Below are 20,698 nucleotides of genomic sequence, written 5' to 3' on the forward strand. Positions count from 1 at the left end.
CTTTGTCCAGTCACTACACATGCTTGTAACTTATGGACAAGACATCTGGAATTTCCTAGAATACAAAAGAAGCTCTTTTGTACTACATATCACGTTTTTTCTAAGTCACAGAAGATTTATAGCATATAACTGTACAAATAGGTGGCATAAAAGGCCAGAACCTGTGCTAAGAATCTTAGATAAATGTCAAGGGATAAAGAATTCCTTCAATATTCTGCATCCATGTCATCATATCAGCAGAGACCAGAGTAACTGAAATAGAGGGAGGAGGTGTTGCCCCATTTCTGTACCAGGACAGCTGGTACTCTTTGCCTGCAGAATATTAAGAAATAAGTGGGATTTGGCATCCTTTCAGCCATGGTAAGGAGAAAACTCCCTCCTTTTCTTTTATCTCTCCAGATCCTACTAGCACACCTACAACAGTAAAATCTAAGAAATACATTTAAGAAATACAAAATCTGTGTACCAGTAAGGTATTAAAATGTCATTAAATCTTAAAAGGTAGAAATCCCTCTGCTAAGAGGAGGATATGAAAATACCTACACCAAGACACAGAGAATGCTACAGGCACCATGAGGCACAATAAGGGCACAGCCTGAAGTTTGATGTGGAAGATTTTTGTGTCACACAGTGATGGGTAACAGTGAAAAACATCTTGGAGAGATGAATAGCACTGACCTAGACAGACAGATTACACCATGGGAGCTACAAAATGGATTTATGATGCTTCAACTGAGTGCAGAATTACTGGTGTAACTCACCTGCATCTCCGGAGAAACACGTGGAGCTGTTGGTGTTGAAAGGGTCTCTGAACTAATAAGCACTTTAAACACTTTTCCAAACATCTTTCTGGTGTCTGTGAATGACCCTTTCTTGTTCCCTCATGTTATCCCTCAAACCACCGTTAACCTCACCACGGTGTCCAAACAAGAGGCACATCGGGTGGCTCCTGGAGAACGACTTGCCACCACATTTATCACCAGACTTTTCCATCTCTCAGGCTTTTGTGATCCTGACAGTTGTTTGGGCTTAGTTTCCATCAGCCGGTTGTGATGAATCTGAGCCTGCCCTTCAGCTGAAAAACCCAGTGGCTGGGTGGGCCCGGAGGAATGGCCCTTCTTTCCCCTCCCTGTTTAAGCCTCTTGTGAGTAACTCCCTGCAGCTGTCTGTAAACATCACTTTCTGAATGGAGTGAGAGATGTCTGGGGCAGGCCAGGCTCTCGCTGCTTCTCAAATGAAAATAAATAGTTCTGTCAGCCGCTGCACAGAGCATTGCTGCCTTGCCCCAGGGCTTCACAACCACCTCAGGCCGGGTTTTTCTGTTTCCAGCATTTACTCTCTGAACCTAAGTGTCCCAAAAAACTATGAATTTACAAGTAAACACACACAACACACAAGACAGAAGAGAGCCAAAACCCATAATCTTTATCGCCTCTGATAAACCACACAATTAATGGCAGTTATCAGTTAATGGCTTATTAAAAGTGCAGAGCAGAAGCCTGTGCATATGTGGAACAGAAAGCATGTGTTTGCAGCCAGTGTGAATTCTGCCTCCTAGCAAATTGTTGTTAAACTGAAACTATGCCTAGGCACCCATCCTTCACACACCTTTGAGGAAGCCACCTCCTCTGACTTCTCCTGTCCTGCTGAGGACTGTGATCTTCCTGGAGCACAGGAGTTGTTTGGGTCTCCTGAATTGCTTCACGTTCCCTTGGCCAGGTTTGTGTGAAAAGTCGACAAGTTGCTAATGCAGCACCTGCTACTTCTGTGGCATGGGGAGATCCAGCCCCTTTTCCTGCCCTGGCCAGTGGTGATCTGTCTCTTCCCTGCCACCAATGGTCATTTTATCTCCAGTGTCTTGGTCCCAGAATTCAACATAGTGTTTCCTCACCCAGTGTGGTCACATAGCCACACAAATCTAAGGTATATAGACAGCAATCCCTTCCTTACACAGCTTATTTTGGAAAAAAATTCTGGTTTTAGTCTGTTGTCTGTCTCGTTCAGAGGATCTGAGGAGGCAGCAGGCTCCCTCAAAGGCTAAACGAGCTGTCAGGAGTGGGCTGGCAATGGCAGTGTCCTCAGCTGGCCAAGCATGTCTAGCCACAGTCATATTTTTCAGACCCAAATGTAGAATGCTAAAGCAAAGTCCACTTATTTTTTTTCCCGCTGTTTTTGCTTTCTCTTTGATCTTTCCAGCTCTTCTCTCTTCTAGCCATTTGGGTTTGCCTGCATTTTTGAAAACAGGATGAACTGGTTTAAAAATTGGAGATTTATTTTTGCTTACTTTTTTTGGCATGAATTCTGTAGAACTGACATTTCATTCCCATCCTTTTACTTAATTTTTCAACATCTTTGACTGCTGAAGAACTTTCAGTATGGACCTGAGATCTTTATTTGGTATGACACAGGAACATGAACACTGGTCTAGGCACCCAGGGTCTATCAAGCACACACTCACTGTGTCTAAAAGCAACTCAATCAATAAAGCAACAATCTGTGTGGAAGTAGGGGATTAAAGTGGGATGGCTTTTTTAGAATTTACAGAGATTTCAAAGTGTAGCAGAAAATTTCAGAAATCTTTCAACTGAATCCTTCTATGATGCTGTACTAATCTCACCATTTAATTAATTAATTAATTAATTGTAATTTTAAGAATGTTTGATTTCACCAGCTCAATAATGTTATTATCAATATGACTTTCTTTTATCTTGACCTGCATAACTACACAAGATTTTTCAAATGTCCAACTCACAATACCAAACTAAACCCCAAAGCTGTATTGTTTGACATTACGTGTCACATAGACAGGGCACCAAAAAGGTTGGAACTGTTAGATCCCAGCCCAAAATGATGCCCAAAAAACTGATAGCACTAAGAGACCATGAAAAGACCCTGTAACCTCAAGCTGACCTTGCAATGTGGATCCTGCTTCATTATTTGGTATCTATGCCCAAGTTCTTGATTCAGCTGCTTGATCTTGGAAATTACAAGAATTTTTTTCTTGGCTCTTATTTATATTTAGCTAACTTTACTGCAGAGCTCTCCAGGTGATTTAACAGAGAAACTTTTGTCAATTTTGCTGTTACCATAATCAGAATACAACAAATATGCTACATGGGAAAAAATACCATTTTTTACCAAATATTTAGCAAAGTAAAACCGTCCTTTCCCTTTTATTTTTGCTAGATGTCAGTGCATATGGAGCTATGATTAGATAGATGACTTAAAGGCTGTGATAATTTCTTGTTTTCTAAAGAGAGCAAAAGAATTATCTTCGAACAAAAGCAAGTCAGTGTCCAATGAGCATCTCCTTGTGGCTGCCTTTGTTCTCAGTGTGCGACAATCGCTTTGAAGACTCATTTTACTACAAGGGCACTTGTGTGAAGAGTAGCCCACAGGACCCTGCAATGGTGATTAGTCTTTGTATACTCCCGGATCCTTTGTGCCAGACCTTCAGCATGACAGTTCAAATGGGTTAGGAGTTCACTCTCACTTAATTAATCCCAGATTTTGTTCATATGGCATACATCGTTGGTGGCAGGACTTGCAAGCAGGACTGCATAGGTATGAAATCAGCAAACAATGGCTTCATTTTGCTTTGTGGTTCTCTGTGAAGCAGATCTCAATCTAACAAAAAAAACTCAACCAACTGAGCTAAAATAACCCCAAATATATACAGATATAATAATCCCAAATACAGATGTATTTTTCAGAAACAATATCTAGAGAAAAACTTCAAATGTACCTTTTAAGTATTATTTCCAAGACTCAGAGTAAGAGACTGTCAGAAAAAAAAAATCTAAAAGCTTTTGATTTTTCTTCAATATTACAGTCTTTCAGCACAGGATTTTAGGGAATCTCCTTTCCTGGTGCAGAAACCTAGAAAAAATAGAGCCATGTAATAGGCTTGCAGAAGTAAAATGTCATTAAGGTCCTGGAGGTGGCTCCTTAAGTTATTACGTTTAGAAAATATTGTTGCTGAGACAATGTCTAGAGGCTAGCAGAGAAGCACTGATAGACAAGTGTTTGAACACCATGAATGTGCAGAGAACACATTACCTTCCTCACATCTGCAACTCTTCCACTTGTGTTGTCCAGATCTTATACGAATCAGTTTTTGGTCGGAGTTTCCCAAGATTTAATCCAAGCAAAGCAGTGGATAGGCAGCTAGAAAAACAAAAATGCTTTGAAAGACTCTGCAGGTTTAGTACAAAATGCATTTAGATTAATAAGAATTATTAAATTAATCTAAAATGCATTTAGATTAATAAGAAAATAGCTTAATTTAGGGATTAATTTAAGAGTTCTCATTAATTTCTTCATACTGGTAAGGCCATGCTGCACACCAGCTCCAGGGTCTGCCCAATTCTGGTGGACAAAGAAGCGACTGCACTTGTACAAGGCTTTGCTGTCTGGGCTCCATGTATTATTGTACCCAGAATAGCTGAAAATTAAGGTATTAGGAGGTAGGTAAATTCTGCAAGCCCTGAATGTTGGAGGCCATCTCTGTGTGAACGTAGACTTTGATAAGTGTCTAAATTATATATCAGCATGCCCTAAAAAAATCTATAAAAATTTCAAAGGCACATGGTTGATGACCCTTTTCCTTCACCACAAAGGATCCTTCTCTCTGTAGTACAATGCCTTACACTTTGGCCTAAGCTAAACTTTTGTCTAAGAGCAAGGAATGAGCCCCTCAAAGAAAGAAAGGTCTTCATAGGGCTCACTGCATTTCCTCAACTTGCACTCTGGAAAGGAACAATACATTTGGAAGAGCAATTCTGCCAGGTCTGCTGAAGGCAAAGGCTACTGCTCTCCTAAAGAATTAATGCAGCTATAGATCATAATATCATTTGCGCCACTTCACATCCAAATATCAGGTGCTTAGATGCTAAGGCTACTTCTCTAATAAAAATTAAGTGCAGCCAGAACTCTTGTCTGGCACTGAGGACACCTGGTATGGAGCACTGCCAAAATCAATACTGCTAAATGCTATTAAATACTATATCGGTATATTAAAATCTCTTGCTCTGTAAAACAGGGCAATTGCCTATTGGGAATGGCTCCTGTCATGTGCTAATCTCAGAACCATGCCTGGGAACAATTTGAGAAACTGCTGAAGCGGGCCAAAAATATGCCAGAAACTTCTCTGATAATTTAAAACTGTAGAAAATTGACTTACAGAGCCTGGGAATATTCCTGCACCCCGCTAAATTTATAGTGTAAGTGTAGCCTGTAGAGATCAAGGCAGTCTAAGAACATATAGAAAATAGGGTTTCAGGAAATATGGACCACTTGATACAGTGACTCAATTCACCCAATTGTCTGCAGCCGTACATTAAGTCTATGTCTAATTAAGTATGTTGCCCCAGAAAACATTTTATATGATGAAGCATTAATTTCTTATTTCTTATTGTTCCATTGTGAATTTTAAAGTGAAAATTCATCAGGCTCGAGAAGAAATGCAGTGTTTATAAACTAGGGATTGGCAGGTAGCACAGGAATATATCAGATCACTGGGACCAGGGATCAGCTTCACAGAAGCTAGATGCAATTACAGGTGTTAGGATCAATGAGCTGAGGCATTTTTTCATTTATGTGTCTGAATTATGTTTTAAAATGTAGTTTTTTATTTAAAGTTTTTTAATAAAATTCTTTTCTGCATGTTATAGCAGCCTCAGTTTGTCTGTATAAGTTTTTAAACTGTCTCTGTGGGTGAAGATGCAGAATAATTAGTATTCTGACAGGTTGATATTTTTATTTAAAATATGCATTATTGAGAATAGCAGTCAGTGCATGAATATCATGAAATCATTTGTTCCATCAGGATACTCTTTGCATGATAATATGTACCTTGTTCTCTTGACTATGAGATGTAAAAATTCTTTATGAGTTTACTATATTTAAAGGCAAAAGAAAAAAGCACTAAATCGGGTAAATACTGAATTTCATCTGGCCATATGTTGCAGACAAAAAAAAACAAAACCCGAGTTAAAGCCCAAAAAGTTAAATTTTTACATCTTCAAAGAAAAATAGAATTTTCCTTCTGAGTCTATTACATCTTTTGCTATGTAATATTATCACTAATAAAGATTGCATGTTAGCTAGAGAGGCCCTGGGTCGGTTCAAGCAATAGACAGTTTTGTGGTTTCTGCTGTTAACAAGCTGTCAAAGTCAGGCTCCCAAAACAGTGTAAAGGAAGAAATAGAAAGAGACAGAAAGAGAGAAAGGAAGGAAGAAGAGAAAGAAGGAAGGAAGGCTGGTTGACTTAATACAGGGGCACAAATTAAAAGCAGGGGAAAAAAGAGTGAAAAGAGACCAGGGCTCAGGGAGGAGAGATGAAAGTAAAAGAAAAGACAAACATAGACAGCTAAGGCCAGAGTGCAAGTCCTTTCAAGTCCTCATTAACCCCACAGTAAAGAGTTTCCTTGTGAACATTTAGCCTTTTCATTGAGCTCTTCTTTTTCATTGTCAAATGTCAGCTGTGGAACATGTTTGGACGTAGCAGTAACCCTTTAAAACCCTCTTTCACAGCCAAATCATGAAACTCTGCTTTAGTTCTGTGAGCAGACACACTAATGTGAATAGCAGTAAACCAATTTGTGGGTGTGAAAATCACACCCATGTCTGTGTGAGGAGCTGTGCAACAACCAGGAAACTAAAATTTGCCTGGTTACAACCTGAGCACCAAAGTCACCAGGGCAGCAGAATTATGAGGGAAGGATGAATGCTCACTCATGGCTGAATTCTTCAAAAGCCCCCCAAGAGACCACGACTGCCTCATTCATCTTTGAGGGCCTCAGGAGCAGCTGTCACAGAAGGATGATGGCACTGCAGCCCAGGATGGCTCCTTTTTTGCAAGCACAAGGTCAATATCCAGGCTCTCTCAGAGAGCTTAAACATGCACTTAACTTCTCTGCTCCTAAGTAAACCCATTAACTTCAGTGTGGCTTTTCACAGAGGTGAAGCTTAGCTGAGGACTGGGATTTTTTGAAGGCCTTGAAGTACAGATCCCTAGCAGAGTCTGAAGTATTTTGAATCTAGAAAGTTCCTTCTCAGGGCAGATTTTCAACAGCTCTGTAAATAGGTTTGATATAGGGTGTTATATGATTTAGAAGGGTGAAAACCAGAGTGCTATTTACAGAAAAAATCATAAGAGGTTTTTGTTTACTAGAAGATCTTTCCTTGCCAACAGTAGTTAGTTTGTTCTTTTTTTCATTTATTGATGCCAAGGAAAAAAAAGAGGGGAAAAAAAGCCAATTATTTAAGAAGGTCAAATATGTCCCAGCCTAAATTGTGAATTACTTAAATAACAGGACATGTCACAAAACTGACATCAGTGTTTCTCTTCAGTCCCACCCAATGATAATGAGAAGCCGTTTGAACAATTTCAGCCGAGCAAAATAAACAAAGATTTTGAGCAGACCCTGCTGAGAGTTTGATCCAACAAACCTGTATCCAGACAAATAACTCTCTGCAAAATTAGAAATCTCTCTAATATTTTCTTATTCAACAAGTAGGGTATGTTTGGATTACTACAATAATGAGCACATACAGGATCTGGTAAAATAAATTAGTCCGTATTTCTCTTCTTTATATCAATTGACAACCCACAGAAGACAGCTTTCATCTTTAAATCTTATTTTGCAGGGAAATGAGATACCACTTTTGTGGGAGGGAAGGAGAAAAGGCAAGAACGTAACAGGGAGAAATTCTGCACAGTTTCGCTACTAAGAATAGTTACCAATTATTTTATTACCAAACGGTACAGACAGAGAACAACAGGAAACAATGAAAACATTCCTGTGAGAAAGAATAGGAAAATATTATTTGTGATGAGAAAAATGTAGCAGCACACTTGGAAGAATGGTTTTCAAGGAAACCCCTTTTTACTGAGATGAGAAGCAAATGGAACAAGGCTCTGAAGTGGAAGCATATGTGCTCACTGAGGGGAGCTGACGTAATTGTTAAAGGGGATCTTGGCCTCCTCCAGAAAAGCACGTCTTTGTGGAGGATGGCAGAAGGGTGTGTAGCAGCAGCAAGAGAGGGAGGGGTGTGACAGGGAGCTCTTACAGCTGAGGTGACGTCGGCAGCCTCGCTACTGCTGTCCTTGGAGTCCCCACCAGCACCTCCCAGACACCTTTGACTGCAAGAACAAGATGCAGCCTCCTCTCTGCTGTATGACATGCTGGTATTCCATGACTTAGCATAGATATTTGTCACTCTTTGTCACCAGTCTGGCCAGAAACACCCTCAAAATGGCTCATGTGGTTGTCTGACCCCTGAATCCACAGGGCTGGACCAGGACAAACCCCAGACAAAGAGAGAGTGTCCAGGCGATAGATACAAGGTGGTGTTTGCCTTGGCAACAGCCCCTTGTGGCAAATCTCGTCTTCCAGCTGAGTCAGTCACTGCCCATGCCTGCCTGTACAGCTCAGCCCAGGCACCAGGCAGCCCCTCAGAGTGTTCCTGTCCTCAGCTGCACACACTCAGTAATGTCCTTCCACTCCGTACATACAAGGTACAGTTTCTGGCACATGATTTTATCTTTACTACTTATTTCATTCAGCCTATCCATATCTGAACCCTTAAAATAAACAACTTTTCTGTCCTTTGGGCATTCCCTGAGGAGTGCTGGTGTTACAGAGGTTTCCATTGCCATAAAGACAAAAGCAGAGGCTCAATGCAATGAAAAGGTTAATTAATGTCAGTATGATTTGGAGAGGGATGCTAGTAAGAGGAGTATGCAGTTACAGCAATAACCAAGACAAAAGATCCAAGCTCTTTCCCCATCTGGGCAGCATGACTTAGGGGAACCCACTTCTATCTTCTGCTGATGTTGCTGCTATTGTGCAATGTATCTAATGCCCACCATACAGCCATGGGCAGCATGAAAGCACGTGAAATTATTGCTCAGTCTGTGTGAGAAGGAAGGAAAAGCGATGGACATAAGAGGCAGAGCAGAAGGATAGAGGCATTACTTTGGACCAAATAAGGCAGCAGAGAACACAGATCACCAGCTGCTACCAAGTGTTACAGCAGAGGTGAGTTCTGAAGAGACAGCATTAGACTTGGGGACTGGGGAGCCCTTCCTGTGCAGGGATGCAGCAGGGGATACCACCCAAACTTTTTAAGAGAAAGTTATGGTAACAGGTAATAAAAAATGGAAAAGCAGGCAGGGGAATTAACAGCAGCATGCTAATAATGTCACTGGCATATATTCTTTTCAAGTTCCAGATGTAATGGGTGAAGCAGATACATCCCCAACCATCCTCTCTGGACCTCACTTCCCATGTAATCCAGGGCACTGCCTCCTCTGATGTAGGGACTGAACAGGTCTTGGAGAGTCTCCTTCAAAGCAATTTTGCAGAGTAAATGCCTGTTATTTAAAACCTAGTCTAAATAGGATGTCTTTCTTTTAATAAAATGGAATAGAACATGAAAAAAAGAGACATTTAAATGGCATTTATGAGAAAGAGTTACTTTTTGATGATGAGGTAGTTTTGAGTATCTGGAGCTTGTAAACCTTTTCCTTATACATTGAAACAGTATGGGTTTATCACCTAAGAAGAGGACAGGCAGGTAGGGATATAACATTTTTAACCTACAGGGGGGTAACCATGTAAGACAGAAAACATTTAAGTAGTGGCACTAAAATGATTAAGGCTTTATTGTACTTCTCTAGCTGAAAAGCAGTAAATGATTACAAAGCATTATTATCTCATCCTAAGAGCTCACTCAACATATAAGGAAAAATAAATTGCTCACTTTGTACATTTAATTCAGTCATTTGCTTGTTTACATTGAAACTGGCTGCTTTAACTCCCCAAATGTTTAATATCAAGTAGGTTCAAAGAAAAGTATAACTCCTCAGCAATGAATTTCCTGACTTTACTCTTTCTGTTTAGAAAAGATGATAAAATGGATTGCAATGTTTTACAGAATTTCAGTATTTATTACATATCAAAGCTATTGGCCTAACATTTTAGATAGATTTACAGGTTTTTGTCTTCAGATGTCACATAACAACTTTAAGACTAATCTCAACCAAAGATGCTAAATTGCCAAAGTAGTTTCACAACTGTCTGGAGTCTTAAACCTTTTACACTGGAATTTTGCTCTGCAGGATCCAAGAAGTATGTGAAAAAAGAGAAAAAGGAAATAAGTGAGCCAGCTAAATCACTTGTACAGTGATTAAGTGAAAAGACTGCAGTGACCCTTGAGCTGATGAAATGAAACCCTGCAGGAAGCAGAAAAGCAATAAACAAAATGGCAGAGGTTGTTGAAGACTATGGACAAGGTGGTGTTACCAAATACCAAGCCCTGGGGCAGACTCTGCCCTGCAGTAGAGGCCCTGTTTCCCTTATTCTCCTCTAATGCAGAAACACTATACTCTACTAGGGTTTCCCAAACATTTACAAAGCACATTTCCCTTTTAGTTCATCTTCTAGTGAGTGTATCTTTCCCAAATCTGCTGCTGCTCCCTTCTTTCAGGGTGAGAGAGCAAGAGTGGGGGTTAAATGCTTGTCCCCTCCTCCCTGTTCCTGCCAGGACTGAGTGCTGATAGCAATTAAAGTTGTATAATTAGCAACTCCCTTGCTATGGCAAGCACTGACAGCCAACACTTACAGCTGATTTTCACTTTGCCTCTCTGGAGGAACTGAGCTGCTGTTGATTTCTGCTGGCTAAAATTTCATGACCCTTCTGAATGCTCTTGTGACCTTCAAGGGGTTCATGACCCTCACTGAGAAACATTGGGCCATTTCTATAAAACGCTATTATTTTTTCATGGGTAAGTGTTCCTGTGCTCTCAAGTGCACTAAAGGCTTGCAATGGGCCCCTGCAACAGTCAGACCCTGGGGACAGACTTGCATGACCCTGGCACCCCAGACAACATCATCTGCCATCTCTGTAGCTGCTCATCTCTGATGCTGAGCAACATCCTGCCAGTCCAAAGGGCAGAGGCAGCCCCAGCTGAAAGGAGAATGGAGAATCATGTGCTGTGACCACAGAGCACATGTGGGTAGATAGGCAAGTGTGCAGCAAACATCATCTCATGTCAGCTTGAAAGCCACATCCAGGCCCCCAGGCCCTACTGTGACACCTGCACACAGTGGACCTGGCTGGTTACAGAAGCAAAGGCAGCAGATTTCATCATGGTACAACTGAAACCAGCACTCTCTTGCAAGATGAGTAGCTTCAGTGCTAGCATGATCCACTGTGGATCAAGTGTGGTGCTTGGGGAAGTTTCCTAAACTGTGAGGACCTCGGGGAGCTGAGAGAGCCCCTAGAAGCCTGCAGCAGATGTTGGGACCTGGGTGGGGTTGGAAGCAAAGGTAGCCAAATGCCCTCATGCTTATAATACAGTCACTTAAGCAGCAGGATGATCCACAGGAACACCAACAGGGAAACAATCTGCACAGCTCTTGGCACAGAAGGTGTGCAGGAAAGACTCTGAAGACCTGACAACTTGTCCAGGGAGCAACAAGTCCACAGAAAGGCATGGAACTGTTAAACTCTGCACCCACTGTGAAGTCCATGGGCCCCAATGAACGCACCCATCAGGTACACCCAAAGTTACTGAGGGAGCTGGTGCAAGAGCTTGCCAAGCCACTTTCAATCATTTACCAGCATTTCCAGCTAATTGGAGAGGTCTCAGTTGACCAGAAGAGAGGAAATGTAACACCCGTTTACAAGAAGGGCAGGCAGGAGGATCTAGGAATTCAGCCTGGCTTCCGTGTCAGGGAAGGTTATGAAGCAGATCATCTTGAGTAGCACCATGGGGCACATACAGGATAACCAGGGGATCAAGCCCAGACAGAATGGGTTTATGAAATCTGGGTTCAGCTTGACAATACCATCTCCTTGAATCACGAGGTGACTGTTTGTGGATAAGGGAAAGGCTATTCAAGTTGCTTACCTGGATTTCAATCACCAAAGCCTTTGACATCATTTCCTACAACATTTTCCTGAGAAGCTGGCAGCCCATGTCTTGGATGGATGCACTCTTGACCAGATAAAAAACTGTCTGGATGGCCAGGCCTGGAGAGTAGCAGTGAATGGAGTTAAACCCAGCTGGCAGCCAGTCACAAATGGTGCTCTTCATGGCTCAGTTCTGGGGCCAGTCACATTTAATATCTCTGTAAATCATCTGGATGAGGGGATCGAAGGCACCCTCACTAAGTTTGTAGATGATGCCAAGTTGGTTGGGGATGATGATGGAGTGTGGGAAGGATCTGCAGAGAGATCTGGATGGGCTGGATCAGTGGCCCAAGGCCAGTGGTGTGAGGTTCAACAAGGCCAGGTCCTGGGTCCTGCACTTGGGTCACAACAGCCCCCTGCAGCACTGCAGGCTGGGGAACAGTGGCTGGAAAAGGACCTGGGGGTGCTGGTCAACAGTGGCTGAACATGAGGCAGTGTGTGCCAGGTGGCCAAGAAGGCCAATGGCATCCTGGCCTGGATCAGGAACAGTGTGGCCAGCAGGACCAGGGCAGGGTTTGACCCCCTCTGCACTTGTCATCTCGAGTGCTGTGTCCAGTTCTGGGCCCTCACTGAGAAATGGACCCTGAGGTGATGATCCAGAGAAGGACAACAGAGCTGGTGAAGGGTCTGGAGTACAGGTCTGATGAGAACCAGCTGAGGGAGCTGGGGGTGCTTAGCCTGGGGAAAAGGAGGCTCAGGGGAGATTTTATCACTCTGAAATTCCCTGAAAGAAGGCTGTAGCCAGGTGGGGATTGATTCATCTCTCAGGTAAAAAACCAATGGAACAAGAGAAAAAACAAGAACCAGCCTCAAGTTGCACCAGTGGAGGTTTAGGTTGAGTATTAAGAAATATTTAAGAAAAATTTCTTGACCAAAATGGTTGTCAAGCATTTGAACAGCTTTCCCAGAGAAGCGGTGGAGTCACCATCCCTGGAGGTCTTTAAAATCAATATAGATGTATTGCTTAGGAACATGGTTTAGCATTGAACCTTGTTTAGGAGTGGACTTGGCAGTGTTGTGTTAATGGCTGGACTTGATCTTAAAGCTCCCTCTGATTTGCATTACCTCTGGTTGACTCCTTCTCCCTTCCCTGGGACAGGACTGGATAGTGTTGATGGCCTCAACCTTGGCACTCTTCATCCTGCCATGGAGGTTTTCCACCTGAAGATTACCCTGTGCCAAATAGAAAAGTAAAAATTCATAGGAAAGCAGTATCAATCTGCAAAGTCACCTGATGCAGAAGAAAAAGTGAAGAAAGGGGCAGGAGACTGGCTTATATATGATACAGAAAGACTAGTAATAAATGCTGAATACCAGTCCAAAAGCCATGCACATGGAATTTACTTCTCCTAACCTATAGACCCCCAAATTTCTTTATTGGATATGGTCATCTGAAGGTGATATCAATTTATGTATACAAGGAAAGATGACACATCTCATGCAAAATACTTACAGAGTAATAGTGAGAAAGCAAGCCAGAGTCTCCTCCAGAGAGCAACTCAGCACAGAAAAGGAGGGGTGGCAGGAGCAAATTTTCACATGAAAGTTTCTGGTTTGATTCACAGATCCCAGCATAGCTGGGGTACCCCCTGCTGCAGTATCAGGCTTTGGAATCAGTTCTGCACCACTCAAGCACAGAACAGTGTTGAGCCCTTGGAGTGCATTCACACAAGGCAGGCAGGCAGGGTTGGATTTGGTCCCAGCTTGACCTCCCTGCTTGATTTTAAGCAGCCTGTGAACAAACATTTACTACAGTAACAGCAAACAAGTGAGTCTCTGTAAGGTGTAAAGCTGGGATGCAAATTACAAACATATGTAAATTGAAATAGTTTAGGTTAATTTATTGGTACTGAGTTCAGTGACTAAGTGCTTATTTCAGAATGCTCATTCCATGCCTTGAGCTACTGCTTTGTCCATCTCTTCAGTAGCAGAAAGCAATTTAGCATAATCCTTCTACTGTAATGTCCAGTTTTTCCATAAAGATTACAGATGAAACCAAAAGACCTCATTCTAAAGAAGGCTTACTGCTTTGCAAAGCTGGCTGCTGTTTAACTGCAGCAGAATGGTCCATTGGAGAACAGAGGGAAATCTCACATTTGGGAGGATGCAATGAAGGAGTCCCAGACAACCTAAACAATCCTTCTTTGCCAAACAATGCGTGTGAGGCTTAAAAAATGATGAATTCGAAACGCATTTCCCTGCTTCACAACAACTGGAAAATACCTTTCAATCAAATGAATAATAAAACTCATTGAAACCAGCGAGGCTGATTATCATCTAGCTTTAATCACTGAAATGCTACTCTCATGAATGTGACTGCACCCACCAGCTGATATCATCTGAGGATCTGGTCCAGGGATCTGCGTAAGGGAGACTGCAAGATAACGATGGGAGACCTTTAAGTTTTTGGCACACAGGCCTGGCTGTTAATCTCAAAGTCAGTTCCCTTACCTCCTCTATTGGAATACTAGGGGTTTACTTTTTTTCTCACGGTTTCTGCTTCTATCTTTGACTTTCTTTGACTTCCAACTGAAATATAGATGTTAAAAGAAGCACACAAATTATTTTTAAATGTGGCTCAGAAATGTTGCTGCATTGTGGGGGATGAAAATTCAAGTCATTAATTTTACTCCAACTATTCAAACAAATATGATGAGACACTGTGTTTCTTTAGAAAAAATAAAATGCTGAGGTCTAGAAGGATATACATTATAGACTTGGCCTCATGAGGTGTGGTCCATGCAAGTGAGACTTTCAGCCTTTTATTGAACTATTCTTGCTAATTATATAAAATAATTTTTTATCAAAAATTTCCTGTGTTTTTGTAAAAGAATTTAAGTTACTGGAAAGTCAGTCTTTTTAAGTTAGTGGAGAAGAGGTTGATGTTTACAGTCAAAATTTCAGTAAAGCATTTTAAAAGTACATGCAAGCTATCAAAATAACTTTAAAACCCAAAAAATTTAATACAATTTTTCTTGGGAAGAATTCAGTCTGTTTCACTCTCCTTTCAATTATGGATGATGAAATTATTTAAACAGCTTTCTATACCCACTCCCAAAATCTGCAACTTCCCAGCATGAAGATGGAAGAGGTAGATTTACTGTAATAGGGTGACCTTCTTCCCTGGAAAAGCTGAGCTAACTCAGAACCGGTTCCTCTGGCCCTTTGAGCTCATGCAAGTAGGAAAGGCTGTAATTTAAGTGTAGGGGAAATGGTTCTTTGAAGCATAAGATATATGTACTGCAGACAGGCCACCCAAATCTCTCAGGAGTTCACCACCTCTGTGGTTCCCAGACTACTAGCAAAGAGTTTTTCAGCATTTTTTTTTTTAATCATTGCTACTACCATGTTTGTGCACTTTCCCTGGAGAGGATGTTATGTGATTTAGGCTGTTTTCAAAAAGATTCTATTGGTTTGGTCCACTCCAGCTGGCCCCAAATTTTCACTAGAACTCAATAGAATGTATTTGCATCCAGCTGTAAGATCTGTCAAGACTGTAAGAATTTAAGTGCTGGGATCAAGTCAAGCTGGTGTGGGGTGAACTTGGAAAAATGGCTGAGTTTATGTTCTGCCTGTGCTTTTACTTAGATTGCTAAAAAATAAAATTTCTGCATTCACAGCACATTTACCCTAAAGAAAGTGTTTAAGAATATTGACTTACAAGCACAGTAGGATACAGCCCATCCTGCAGGAGCAGCTCCCAGCTGTGGTAGCTTTCCCCTCTCTCCCACTGCAGATGCAGCCTGCAAGCCTGAACTCTTCATCAAGTTGCTCCTAAATGATGTGAGCATGGTGTGCTGGCCCAGCCCACTTGCAAATTCTATTTGACTTTCTAGTTCAGTGAACTACAGGCATTTACTTCTACCTGTGATTTGCCTGCTCTTGCCACAGAAAAGACAAGACTGAGGCACTCAGGGAGGCTGCTGGAGACTAAACAACCTCCACTACTGGTGTTTCATCTGCTGTGTCTCCGTGTCAACACCTGAAACCTAATCTGGGCTCAGCCAGCTCGAGGTGGTGCAGTCTAATCAAAACTTCCAGCTCTGCCTGCTACTCCTAACAAATCCTGATGGGCAGATTTCAGGGTTTTGCAAGAGAGGAAGGTCCTGCAGCTGAGCCAGCAGCACAGCCAGTGTGTCACCACAGCTGGGCACATTGGCATAATTGTCCCTTGTGTGTATTAGAGCTCCAGCTCTGGGTGGGTGAATGGAAACACCCTGTCCTGCCTGGTGACTGTGGGCAGAACAACAGAGTGGCTGCAATGGTAAAATATCTCCTTGCACCCCACTGAATTTACACAGAGCTTGTAATCAATCTTCAGGCACTTCTCCTGATCTAGACAAAACCTGAGCTGTGCATTTTTCATATCCAGCTCTCAGCTGGATTCTCCATGAGCTGCCACTGTCAGACAAGGCTAATACCATTGTTGTTGTTAGACATTTGCATCAACCTTTATATTTCAAAGATTGGACGCTCAAAATTATCATGGAGTTTACTCCTAGATTTACTGGCACCATTTTGAAGTCATGTAGAGGAGGACCAAAAAAATGAAGGAGCAAAACACCCTCTTGCCTTCTCTTGTTAGGACAGTTGCAGTCCTGAGACTAAATTTTCTACTCTTACTCCCTTTCTGATTATGTGTTGAATATATGCAATACAAAAAGGAAGGCAGGCAGGAAGGAAGGCAGGAAGGCAGGAAGGCAGGAAGGAAGGAAGGAAGGAAGGAAGGAAGGAAGGCAGGAAGGAAGGAAGGAAGGAAGGAAGGAAGGAAGGAAGGAAGGAAGGAAGGAAGGCAGGAAGGCAGGAAGGAAGGCAGGAAGGAAGGCAGGAAGGCAGGAAGGAAGGCAGGAAGGAAGGCAGGAAGGAAGGAAGGAAGGAAGGAAGGAAGGAAGGAAGGAAGGAAGGAAGGAAGGAAGGAAGGAAGGCAGGCAGGAAGGAAGGCAGGAAGGAAGGAAGGAAGGAAGGAAGGAAGGAAGGAAGGCAGGAAGGAAGGAAGGAAAGCAGGAAGGAAGGAAGGCAGGAAGGACGGCAGGAAGGAAGGCAGGAAGGAAGGAAGGAAGGAAGGAAGGAAGGCAGGAAGGAAGGAAGGAAGGAAGGAAGGAAGGAAGGAAGGCAGGAAGGCAGGAAGGAAGGAAGGAAGGAAGGCAGGAAGGAAGGAAGGAAGGAAGGAAGGAAGGAAGGAAGGAAGGAAGGAAGGAAGGCAGGAAGGAAGGCAGGAAGGAAGGAAGGAAGGCAGGAAGGAAGGAAGGAAGGAAGGAAGGAAGGAAGGCAGGAAGGAAGGAAGGAAGGAAGGAAGGAAGGGAAGGAAAAGAAAGAAAGAGAAAGACACTCTAAGTTCAAAACAAGCAGCTGCTTTAATGACAGTGCTTATAAAAACAATATTATGTTAAATTATTTAGTATGTTTTATTTAATAAAAAGGAAAAAGGAAGATGAAATAGGACATTGAGGAAATTCCTCTGTTTATTTTTGTCTCTGTGGTTGTTCATTTTACCCACCAGTGTTTTTTTCTTCACTGCAAATCCCCCTTCCCTCTTGATTAAAAACAGACTCTCTAATAAAAGTGGTTTAAGATCATAGTGATAACTTCAATTCAAGAACATGAATAAAAAGCACCCTTGGAGGAAAGACCCCATCTGCTCACATTTGATATTAGGAAAGGAGTGCATAATGAAGAGTAGTGATTGCTACCACGTGTAAGATTATTCAGGTCTTTCACGTATGGCTTCTAATCTATATGGCTACTTAAAAAAAGAGGGATTCAAGTATCCTATAAAACAGGTCCTATGTTTTACATTTGACCTTTTCCTGAACATCAACCTTATTAAAAACAAATAACAAAAATGTCCTGAATGGAAGCTGTAGTTTGATCTGGAGCTTATGGAGGCTGACAGCAACCCTGCTATTGCTTTGAGCAGGGCAGGAGCTGGCCTCTGCTTCATTCAGAAAGGAACCCATATCGGGCTGCCTTGTGATGATCACTCCACAACTGGTTTTTATTTCATTTTATTCTAATAACCTTACAGCAATACATTTTTCACCAAATTGAAAGCCTGTCTTCCCTGAAGCCATAGAAAGGATTAGATAGCATTACATCAGACATTTCAAACAGTAAATTCTGAACTTGGAAGAAGCACTTCAAAGCATGGTTATGTGAAGCCTCAAGTGCCCAGGCATAACAGCAAAGGTGAAACAATTGTAATCTCCACAGTGGAAAGCAGTGACTGAGTGAGTGTAAGCCATGAATCCCATTATTTTAACCTAAAATATGTACTATAGTGAGGTTTGAAATCCACGTTTGATATGCTGAGCTAGGTACTGTAAGAATGTATAATACAGGGCCTGAACTCCAAGACAAAATTTAATCAAGAGAAGAGCAGGTTATGAGCAGAGATGGAAAGACTTTTGCACATCATTTTTCACAATTTTAATAAAAGTGCAGCAACTGGAATTGGAGAAGGTACAATTTTTTTTTTTAGTCAAAATGGTTAAATAAAAAAACAAACAAACCCACAAAAAATCCCCAACTAATATAGAAGCAAATGAACATATAAGGAGAAACCTTCTCCTTGTAGAGCTTGCTCATCTGAATATACAATGATAAATTAAATTGGAATTACTCTTCTATCTATGCAAACCCAGAAAGAAGGGCTTTCATTGCCTTAATTATACTGGTATAAGCTGGCTAGGAGCCTCTGCCTATTCACACAAAACAGGTGCCACTTTACCAGCAATGGAGATGCCTTTTTTGTTCCCCAAACAAGGCACCAGTGAGTTAGTAGCAGTGGTCACATTTCACTGCTTGCCAAGTCATTAGCGGGAGGCAGAAAAATATGCACTCAAGGGAAAGCTTGCTTTGGAGGTGGTTTGAAGTGAGAGGAAGGGGCAACTTATCAAGTTTTGACATAGATAGTTTCAGGAAAAAGTCTTTTTGGGAAAAGAATATTTTGTGGGGGTTTTTTGTTATTTTTAAGAATTATTTTTGTTTGAGATTTTTTTGTGTTTTTTTCTTTGTTGTGGGGCTTGGAGACTTTTTGAGGGTTGTTTGTTTTTCATTGGTTTTGTTTGCTTTTTTACATTAAACAAAATAATTAATCTAACTTACTGTGGGGATTGATTTCTGCCAGCTTCCTCAGTGCTTTTCGCTCATCACTCTTCCTGGGCTGTGTTTCACAGAATTCTACAACAGTTTGGAGGGGCACCATCTTTCTGAAGAACAGGACCTACTCAGTGATCCCTTTTTGTCAAGCAGTAAAAGCACAACCATAATGAAAAAGTTGATATGAGCTGGACACTTCGGCATTAAGCTGAAAAGAATCAATGAAAGTTTCTGTCCTGGACTGAAGCTTATTTCTAGTCACAGAAAGTCCAGATAGAGTCTTTCCTAGATGTTTGGCATCCACGGAAAATAGTTATAACAACCCTTAAAAATGCTTTTCTTTATATGGCTGGAAGTACATGTATGGTATTTTATGTTTTTCCCATTGCTATACGCTTAATAACAATCCTGGCTTATGTTCCTTGCTAAAGTTGGACCAGAAATCCTAGATTGTTTGCCCACATCATACCAGAATGTCTGAAAATGACATTTGGATTCTCTCCAAGTTATTGGGATGAATATACTGCTTTGCTACCAAAAAAAAAAAAAAAAAAAAAAAAAATCTTCCTTGGCTGTAAAGTTCCCATACTTACCTCTCCTACCCTATGGTGTATAGCTGTGTTTCTGCAGCCCTGTGACCCTCGTCTCATAAGCACCTCTGAAAAGGTGCTACAGGCAGGATATTGAGGGCTGTGAGGAATTAAAGCACTTGCCACAGATGTGTGATGGGAGCTGACTGTTTTACTAATGGTGGGAGGCATGAAACCTTCATGTGCAGAACAGCCACAGGCAGCAGCTTTGTCTCAGCAGCCTCTGGGCTGGTGCTGCAGCCACTGTGAAAGAGGTCAGATCACATACTTGTTGGAGTTCAGATGTAGGAGGAGCAGATAATCTGACATGGACTGACACCCTTACTTCTCACACCTTGCAGCTCCTGCTTGCCTTCCATCACAGTACATCCACCATAATCCCAATCTCCTCCCATACCCAGTACTTCAATCTTACATCCCCTCCTCTTACAATACCCTTTTCCTCTTTCAGGTTTCTGTCTCCTGCAAAACCTAGCTCTCAAATCCAATATTTCCAGATTTTTATGTTGTCCAGTCCCACCTCCAGCCTCAAGTCCATATCTCAGTTGGTTTTTGGCACCTCCTGAGAGATCTCACAGGCATCCAGCCCAACAGCATCATCGGGAGCCATCCAACACCGAAAGCCTGGATGTGAGAGGCAGCAACACTGACAGACCTGCCCATACAGGGACTCTCAGAACAAGTCAGAGCAAGAGAATGGGCTTTGACTGGCTCCTGGTCACAGCCAACTAGACTGTGTGGATGAAGCCTAGTGCCTAAGTGCAGATTTATTGTGGACCGTGCTGCCTCCTTGGGCTTGGGCAATTAAATATCACGTATCTCACACCTCATGTTTATGAAACAACTTGAGTAACTTCCTCAGCATGAAAAGGGATCAATCAGAAGGGCTTTGGAAAAGCTAAGTTATTGTTATAAACACTGAGTAGGTGGACCAGAGTTATGTGCTTAAGGCTGTGTACTCACTGACTTACAACTAACAAACAAGCAGCATTTTTATTTTGAATTAAATACACATCTGCCCCTTATCT

Source organism: Pseudopodoces humilis, chromosome 1 (assembly GCF_049639895.1).
Source record: "Pseudopodoces humilis isolate 2021_Gansu_Grassland_sample_001 chromosome 1, ASM4963989v1, whole genome shotgun sequence".
NCBI lineage: Eukaryota > Metazoa > Chordata > Aves > Passeriformes > Paridae > Pseudopodoces > Pseudopodoces humilis.